We start from the raw sequence: 9976 nt of genomic DNA on the forward strand, positions 1-9976 counted from the left end.
CTTAGTCTATCGTCACGTATTTTTGCGGTTTGTATTTTCATTTTATTTCCTCATAAGCAGAAAAAGGTTGACGCGGTGGGTCTGAATTGACGTGCACGAGAATGAGAAACAAACTTTTTATTTTATTTTTTATTTTTTTGCCTAATACTGCGTTTTCATGGACGTGTTTTCGTTCTTCAGATATTTCCAACGTGGCAGGGTTAAATTACCAATAAAATAATCGCTAACATTTCTTAGAGTGGGGATGCTGAAGAATGTTGCTAATTTTTGAAAGTTGAAGAAGTTGTGGAATGGAGAGAGAGAGAGAGAGAGAGAGAGAGAGAGAGAGAGAGAGAGAGAGAGAGAGAGAGAGAGAGAGTTAACAAAGTAAGCCTTCGTCAGAAAATCAGGCAAAGTTGTCTGTCTGTCTGTCTGACCACGAGCGAAGGTTAAATCCAGCGGATTTGATTAGAGAGTTTACGTCAGTGTAGTATTTCGTAGCTTCCGTAGTATTCCGTAGTATTGTTGACACCCGAGATGACATTATCTCATATTATGACATATGGCTGTGAGATATGGGGACATGAAATTAATGACAAATGTAACTTTCTCCATGATGTTAGTATATCTTATTATAGTCTCTAAACATGCACCGTCTGATGGTGTTGTTGGAGAGCTGGGTAGATATCCAATTCACTTTATGGTGATAAAGCACATGCTCAAATACTGGCATAGATTGGTTTTATCAGATGACATCTTACTGAGATCTGCTTATACATCCAGGTTGAATTCAGATTGGTCTAATTATATACAAAGCATTTTGAACTCTTACAGTGGGAGTGATATATGGTCTTGTGTTTGCAATATCAATTCCACAGTTAATAATGTATATGATAGTTTATGTGAAATGTATGAACAAACATGGCTGAGAAACATTCATAATGATACAAGGAAGTGTGGAATGCAGAGGAATAAGCTCCGAACTTACAGACTATTTAAGACAAAATTTGAATTTGAAAGTTACTTGCTAGATATAAGATCTTTTACCTGTAGGAGGTGGCTGACAAAACTAAGAATTTCGGATCACAACCTACAAATAGAACTGGGTAGAAGGTCAATTCCAAAAGTTCCTGGAAATGAAAGATTCTGCAAGTGTTGTGAGTCTTTAGTTGAGGATGAATTTCACTTTGTAATAGAATGTCCAAAATACAGAGCTTATCGAGATAGTCTATTTTCATCCACTAGTTTGTATAATCCTAGCTTTCTTGATTTGAATGATAGAGAAAAGTTCATGTATATCTTTACTCACGAAAACAAACTACCTCTTGCCAAATTTATTTCTTGTACGTTAGTTCCTCCCCCAGCAGCAGCTTCATCCAGTGTTTGCTGAGTTTTGTAATTTTTGCCTTACCGCACTCCTTGAGTGTGTTGTTGAGCAATAAAGTAAAGTAAAGTATTATCAACGTAGATATCAGCGGCGATTGGAATGTTATTGTTTGACTCCAAATGTGTTTTGACAACTGCGTTCAATATGAAGGGTGAGCAGACCGCGCTGAAAACGGTTTTAAAACGCTAAACCTCTAACGGGCTCTCGGGGTCGCTTGGGGCAGATAACCAGAGGAATTTTGTGAATTTCCGGTCATTTTCGTCAAGATGTACATTGAGAACTGCTTTCTCAATGTCACTGCTGAGCGCGATGTCATGCACTCGAAATCTGAGTAGAATTGATGAGAGATCGTTAAGAAGTGGCGGTCCAGTCTGTAAACAGTCATTTAGACTAGGTGAATCTGATCGTCTTCAGCTGCAATCATATACAACACGAATGGGTGTAGTCGTCGAGTCTTTCTTTACTGAGCGATGAGAAAGATAATGTCCGTTTGTTTTATCATCCTCGTCGACTTCCTCGATAAAGTCGTGAGACTGTTATTGTAATCCTCACTGAGGGTCCCGACAATAAGTATCCACCGAATTTAGAAAGGACGGCGGTCGGGCCTGGTCCCCGTACAATGTCATCTTCGATAAAGTCCCAGTAATAATCAGTTCCGATTAATAGCGATGTCTCGAATGATTCGGCGTCAGAGGGTGGGTGCGCTAATTTTAAAAACTTGATGCATGGTAAATTCAATACGAATGTGTAAACACAGGATATTGGAAGGAATTGAAGAAATGACAATCTGTCTTCATTGTCAAGGAATTAGCTGTCTTTGTATAACGTTTCTCAACAGGAGGAAATGGTCCTGACAGCTGGTCATATCTTTGCTGTACATCATCTTAAGAGTTGGTCTTTTTCATAAACTTCTCAAAAATAACATTAATGGCAAATTATACAGACTTATAAAACACATGTACACCAACACAAAAATACACATCAAAACAAATAATTTTATCTCGCCCAGCCTGAAAGTTGAAAAAGGAGTAAAACAGGGCTGTGTTCTAAGTCCTAGTCTGTTCAATTTATATGTCAATGACTTGAAAACAAATCTAGACAAAGTAAATACTCAACCACCAGTGTTGAATAATACTCCAGTTAACTCATTATTTTACGCTGATGACCTAGTCTAGCCACCACTTCTGCACGTAATCGAGTTGCCCCTTGAAATCCTGCACCATCCCTAGCACATGTTCTATATAGACAATTAAATAAGCATTGCATGATTAGTATTTTCACCGTCCCTCAACAGAGAGCCACTGTATTTTGCTAAAATAGACTAAACTCTTGACTATTAACCCATTGGTAAATTCAATAATACTACTTCTAGTTCTCTTCAGACTTTTTAACTTTGTTACATATTGAAAAGTACAAAATTAAGTAAGCATGCACTGAACTTTGTTGGTTTTAGAATGTCTTTTGTCACTTTGCTTCTCAGAACATTTGCCAAAGCCATTTAGTGAACCTTTAACGACGTCTTGTCACTAGTATGGTTTGAAACAAATTTATCTTTTTAGATCATACCCATGTATTATATATTTCTGCATCAAGAGAAATTGTCGAGTTCTGTCTGTTTTTATTTAATATACAAAACAGAAACTCTGCAGTGGCATTCTGACTATTTCTTGAAGTTGTTTGTGCTTGGTGTTTGTTACATAATCATCTTCCCGCCTTATATGCTATCTCATTGAGACTGGATGCCTGCTTTGATGAAGACAATATGACCGATTTAATTACATCCCTGCTGTGTTAGCCCAATAAAATCGGCTGAACAATGACATAACCAACAGAGTGTTGCAGGAAGGTCGATTTTCAGTGAATACACTACACACATTTTGCTCCAATTGGAAACGATGTAATTTACAGAAAACCCAAGCAATTAATTTTAGCAAATCTCCTTTGATAGATAAACACTTATTCGACTATGGTAGTACATGCATCAAATCTGTTAAGAGCTATACATACCTAGGACTGACAATTAAATCAAATGGTAGTTTTAGTAGCCTAGATTCTATTCGTCCGCTTGCGTCGGAGGTACGGAGGCAAGCGGACGAATAGAATCTAGGCTATAGTTTTAGTGACATAATTACAAATTTGGCTGATAAAGCAGCAAAATCTTTGTATAGTTTAAAAAGGGTTTTATTGCACAACAAAAAGATAAAATTTTCCCTACATCTATTCAATGTTTTCATTAAACCTGTTTTACTGTATGGCTCAGAGATTTGGGGACAAGATTTCATGGATTACAAGACGTGGGATCGGTCAGCAATTAAAAAAAAAAACTCACCTCAAATTTTGTAAGAACATTTTACAGTGTAATAGACAAGCTTGTAATGCCGCTGTGAGGGGTGAACTAGGACAATTCCCACTTCTACTGGAGATCAAACTTAATATTGTTAAATACTGGCTTCATATCGTACAACTGCCACATTGTTATCTTGCTAAGAAGCTTTTCTGGAGCAAATGGTAAACAACAACAATAATAGATCGTGGTTTAACTGTTTAAGTGCTTTAATTAAAGACAATGGAATGGACTTTCTCCTTTATAAAGCTCCATCACTTAAGCACCACAAAGTTATAGCTGGATTAATGAAAACAAATTTAACAAACAATTATGAAGTCTTTTGGAAAAATTTAATCACTGATGAAAATAGTAAACTAAGAATGAATGCCAAAATAAAACGTTTAGATTAGAACCCTACTTAACACAGTTGCAAGGTGAGAAAAGAAAATTACTCACCAAACTTCGCATTAGCAATCATGATCTAGCAATTGAAAAAGGGAGACACACTGTTCCAAAACCCCAATTACTAAAAGATACTGCAATCAGTGTAACGCCAACAGTATTGAAGATGAAACACACTTTTTATTAGTCTGTGTCAGAAATACAAAGTCCAAAGAAAGAACTTTTTCAGTAAAATCAATTTCCCAAATGACAATACTGAAAATCAGCTTATTTCTCTACTAACAAATCAAGAGTAATGTTTTAATAACCAACTTGCAGATTATATTTTTACTTTATATAAACAAAGAAATACCTAGTTATATTTATTATTGGCTAATATCATTATACTGTAATACTTTATCTTTATATAAGAAAATTTGAACTTATTTTTGTATCACACTTTTATTGCCACAAATGTGATGTAAATCCTATATTAACAAGCAAGCAATAAAAATATTATTATTATAATTACCTTCAGATGTAGCAACAACAACGACGGTATTAACCACAGCATACTAAGTGCCCTTGATATACAACACCTAAAATAATGCCTTATTCGAAGGAGGGGCGTAATCACCTACCCCTTACAAATCAATGTTTTTTTAAAGTATGGAGTCATAAATTCTTATCGTATCAGGCTGTTTTGTCAGAACAGGGCACAATTCTTCTATAAGTTTCGCCTCTATTTGACTTCGTTGATATGGTAAACTTAATGAAATTATGTTCCTCTTGCATGAAACCTACACCGTATCATGAGTATATTAAATAATATGGTATAAATCTTATCAACCTATCGATGTTATTACTTAATCCGATAAGTATCTGCTTGAAACAAGAAATCTGGTTTCAATCCAGTGTAAACCCCCCCTGCATAATTCTGAACTAGTTCCGTCCCTTTCGCTATCCGATGCAGAGAAAAAAATAGAAACCGTGGCTTCTCTTCGAATATTACCTTCACTAATTGACAGTTGCACTTAAAACTATGATTCAACAGAGCACCAATATTCTGGTGTTTGTTGATAATACTTCCGTCCGGCAATTTATTACCATCTAAACACATTGTTCTGTTCGACTGTTTAAATGTGTACCATGTGGGATACATTTTCTTTCTTTCATACTCCTTTTCTCGTTGATCCATGACCTCTTCAGTCACAATCTGACCCAGGTATTCAGTTACTATCTCTCCGGGTTCGATGTCTCGGTTTGCGAACACGCCGTATCCGACATTGCGATTAATGTAAATAACTTCGAATGGCTTATCTCTGAGTTTCACATTTTGCTTCAAATACTCAGCGGCTACACGCTCGACTACAGTTCTATTGTCATCAACTTTAAAAATGTTCTTCTGAACTCTGATCGTACCCTTTGGTACACAGCAAATCACTTTATATCCGCGAAGTCCGGACTTTGTTATAGCTTGCCAACCACGTCGACGAGAGAGCGAACTGAAGTTTTTGTAGAAAATCCTGTAATTTGTGCGAATGTGTTCAATCTGAGGATCAGCTGAATAGCTTATCATCCACTTTTGGTATCTTTCATAAATAATTCGTGTTGGTGTGACTACACTGTCATGAGATGTGATGAACTTATTGACAAATGCTTCTATAAATGGTGCAAATGTTTTGTTATCCTTAGGATGAACGTTGGTTTCCCGTAATTGACGATTCCTCATGGCCCTACTTTAAATGGAGTTTTCTTCTTCAGTCTGTCAAATGTGAGAGGGAGAGAAATATTTACTTACACATGAAGAGGGTTGATTATATTTCTTTATATAGCACGAATACAAGTGCTGAATACAGCGGTGATGACAGAGCATTTCTATTTTTGATAGGAAAATTCTGTCAGGATGTTGCAGAAATCTCAGAACACTTTCAGTGCACAAGGTTACAGATTAGCGTAAAGCTATTATATAGACTGATTTAATTAAATTGCCTCTAATATCGTATTCAAGATCAAATTACAGGAATGAAGGTTACAAATCTTTATGAGGTTGATTCCCATCTACGTGTACAGTGTAGGAATACCGACGAAAAAAGTAAATAAAAGTATTTACCTGTGTTCCTTGGGCAACAAGTGTTTGCTGTACAATCGAATTGTACAATCTCTGGAATTTCCCGCCAATTCACATGGATGTCAATTATAACAGTCATGTCAAGAATGTCTAGTTCTCTATAGATCTGTTAAGATTGGTTTCCTTCTGAAACACGTGACAGTTTCTATCCAATAAATTTGAGGACCCACTCGCTGTAGACTTGTAGCTTGGGGGAACTCGAAGCGAATGAACAACAAGTGTCTTCCGTAACAAGGACACAAGATACTGTGGAGGCTGAATTCACGTGTTCGAGAAGCAAAGGATAAGCATTGATTTTGTTCAAGTTGTATCTCTTGTGTCATCCCAAGATGGACGACGAAATCGGCAACTCTAGTAAGTTCAAGAGACTGTATATTCAATCTTTTGAGAGAGAGAGAGAGAGAGAGAGAGAGAGAGAGAGAGAGAGAGAGAGAGAGATTCCCTTCTTTCATCCATTTATCCAAACACCGCCAGATTCAACGAAAACCAATAAAATGTGCGACTCAAAGCATTTCTTATGATATTTATGCGATGTTTTTAAGTCAGATTTGTAAAAATAGTCTACATTCAACATCAACCCCACAAACCAAACTTCCAAGCTAAGATCACCGAAGCCGCAAATATGTAGGTATTTTATCCAAAACTCCGTCAGGTCTTGTTTAACTGCTTAAAATAAGTTCATTCACGTTGTGCTACCAACGGTATAAGTTCGTAATAAACTAGCTTGTTGTGAAAGCATTATATGTTTGTCATCTAACCACTTTTATTGACCTTATAATATTTTTTCATCACCATATAATTGTTAAAGCGGATTATGAATCTCTTAACCTAAATTATACCAGTATTTTGAAAACTGTTGTACAGTGAGTTGTGAGGCTGAACCCGGTTAGTTGCGGAATGCAACTATTTTTTTAAGTCCTTTTCTCATTGAATTTTTGCCAGGTTTAAATAGTGTTGTATTGTCATTTTTTTTCATGACCTATGAGAAATAAACTACTGGAATTCATGAACACAAAAATGATTTTTATGAATACAAAAATAGTTTTCATGAACATAAACATGGAATTCATGAACGCAAAAATGTTTTTTATGAACATAAAAATAGTTTTCACGAATTTTGCAACACTTGGCTTGCCATATATGTATGTATTAGTATGTATATTCGTATGTATGTATGTATGTATGTATGTATGTATGAGCAGAAAAAAGGTTGACGCAGCGGGTCTGAACTGACGCGCGAGAGGATGAGAAAAAAACTGTTTATTTTTCTTGGCCTAATAAATAATCAGGCTTCTGAAATCAAAATGGCTTTGCGCAGGTGTTCAAAAACAAATTAAAATTTTCGAATGTCAAGTCTGATCACTGTGCTCTATTGAACGCGAAGTCACACTACGTTGCGTTCTCGCTACGGATAACCTCTCTAGTAGGGGCCTAATTTCCGAAGCATCAACATGTGTGAATCCCGGGGTGTGAATATAAATAGCTGTTGCTCTGCCCATTTTTCTTTAAATTACCCTTTACCACTCGTGTGACTGAAGTGTTAGACTGCGCCTACTCGATCGCCATTTCTGTAACTTGATAACGAAGTACACCCGGGCCTCGTCTGCCGGTCATTAACCCCAAACTCCTTTGGAGTACTAAACGAGTTGATCGTCCCCTGGATTTCGGAGTGAATTACAGGCCTACATTCTGGCTTCCATCCGTATGGTGGCTTGTTTTTTTACCTTCGATTTTCTTCTAATTGTTACCAGCATCTTTTTTTATTCGATTCCCACATTTGCCTCTGATACGGTTGTACAGTTATACTTAATCACGAATAAGTGGCAATTTACTGCGTTACTGGTTAACGTTTCAAATTTTCCATCTTCGTTTGACACTGCGCAATGGTCTTCTTTTGGGGGACAGAAAGGACGAAAGTATAATCGTACATTTAAGGCCAACAGAGAAAGCATGACATAATTTTTTCAATCATGTTTTCAGGTCGTCCACAAAAGGCCAAATTAAGAAAATGAGATGTTTGTTGTCATCGGCATTAGACGAAAGTAATGAGGTGACACGCTTTTCCTTTATTTTCAATCACTTTCGGTGTGAGATTGTTACCGGGGATAGTTAATGTGCTTTTCCATTGATTGAAAAATGCTTTGCCTCTGAATATCTAAGGTCATGAATCAAAATGTTTAGTAGATGTATGATTTTCTTCGACTCGACCACCATACTGAGAAAACATGGTGCTTTTTGGTGGTGTTTTCTCTAGGTATGCACAAAAGGGGTAATATGTTGCTCAGTTAACCAAAAGTAATAAAGGGTGATGTGCATTTTTCTTAATTCTGAGAATCATGAATCATGTAACAAGGAAGGGAGTGACATACAGTAACAATACCTCAGTTACAATGACCATAGGTCGATCAGTTCCAGTGTAAATATGCTGGAACTGTTCTTTACAATTTTAGAAATTTACTTTTATAAATTTCTACAAAATTGATTGCTGATTAAATCCAGTCCAAGTTTTCTTATTTCTTTATTTTTACTGATTTTGATCATAATTCCAAAATGTCAACACTCATTCAACTGTTTTTTTATCCATCTGTCACTAGCTAGATTTGTTAAAGAAAATATCTGGTCCTCTGAGGGAAAAAATTGCATCCAGGATATCCAAAGCTCTTGCTGGAAAGCAAGATATATATTAAATTTATAATTTTTTTTTAGTTTCCTCTCAACCGATCAGAAACAGACAGAGAGTAGCTATATCTAATAATATTCATAACTTAACGCTGTTGACAAATAACCATGTTTTGTCCCTTTGTAATCGTTTAATTTAGACTTCATCTTACTGCAAGGCTGAACAATGTTTCATGTGGCGTTGAAATTTTTGAATTCGTTTTCAAGTCTTAAAGTATTTCGCTCAAAGTTATGCGTCTTACATTGATTTAGAATACTCTGTTAAAGTGAATGCCCTCGTGAGCTGTGAAAATATCCCCTTTTAAACAAGCCTTTCCAATATGAGCAAGTGTTGGGTTGTTGGTCTGAATGACCAGTGGTGTCACTGTTGGGGAAAATGGGTATCCATGCGTGTTCCTAAAATCACGGGGAAGGAGTGTTTTTTATTCCCTATCACAGGTCCGTGAAATTGATAAAAAGGGGTACTTTTCCAAAAACCTGGCCTGGAAAGGTTTGAAGTATCCAAGGAAATACCTCTCAGACACTCAAACTTCGCTAAAAGTTTTCTATGCTTTGATCTGGTTTAAAACTGTGATTCGAAATCTAATGAATTTTGTGAGCTTGACCATCCTGTTCCAAAGTTAACAGATTCTTTCAGACACTGGTGTGTTAATATAAGTGAAAACAATATCATAATTCAGCATTAACCCAACTCTAATATTTCGTTTCCCCCTCCTGGATTTCGTAAGTAAGGGGGTATGTTTGGTCGTATTTTCTCCCATATAACCCAAAATACGGGGGTCTCTTTCGTTGAAAAATCCCAGATAAGGGGTATCTTGAAATTTTGTGGAACGAGCATGGATGCCCAAGCCCTCTGAGAGTGCACCACCGGGCCGGTCGATCGCCTATGTCATACACAACTCACCGAGTAGTGGTCCGCACAAAAGGACGCTCAACCCGGATGAAATACAAACAGTTGTTTTAGTGATATCAATGTTTCATAATTATGATTTATTTTTTAAATAATTACAAATATAATATCATATTTTAGGCTATTAATTCTAGTCCGCCTGTGAATTAAACAGTCCCGGTTATTTCCAAAATTGGCGACGCT

The 9976-nt window shown here is 36.5% G+C and overlaps 1 long non-coding RNA gene across 1 annotated transcript; it reads right to left on the reverse strand.

Moving 5' to 3' along the window:
* Nucleotides 1-3901: 3901 nt before the first annotated feature.
* Nucleotides 3902-8937, reverse strand: LOC139121598 (uncharacterized). The gene is made up of 2 exons (XR_011549321.1): nucleotides 6187-8937; nucleotides 3902-5838 (listed from the first exon to the last, which is right to left on the reverse strand). It is a non-coding gene; the product is annotated as an uncharacterized lncRNA (long non-coding RNA).
* Nucleotides 8938-9976: the final 1039 nt, after the last annotated feature.

The sequence above is a fragment of the Ptychodera flava genome, chromosome 21 (assembly GCF_041260155.1).
Source record: "Ptychodera flava strain L36383 chromosome 21, AS_Pfla_20210202, whole genome shotgun sequence".
In the NCBI taxonomy this organism is placed as follows: Eukaryota; Metazoa; Hemichordata; class Enteropneusta; family Ptychoderidae; genus Ptychodera; species Ptychodera flava.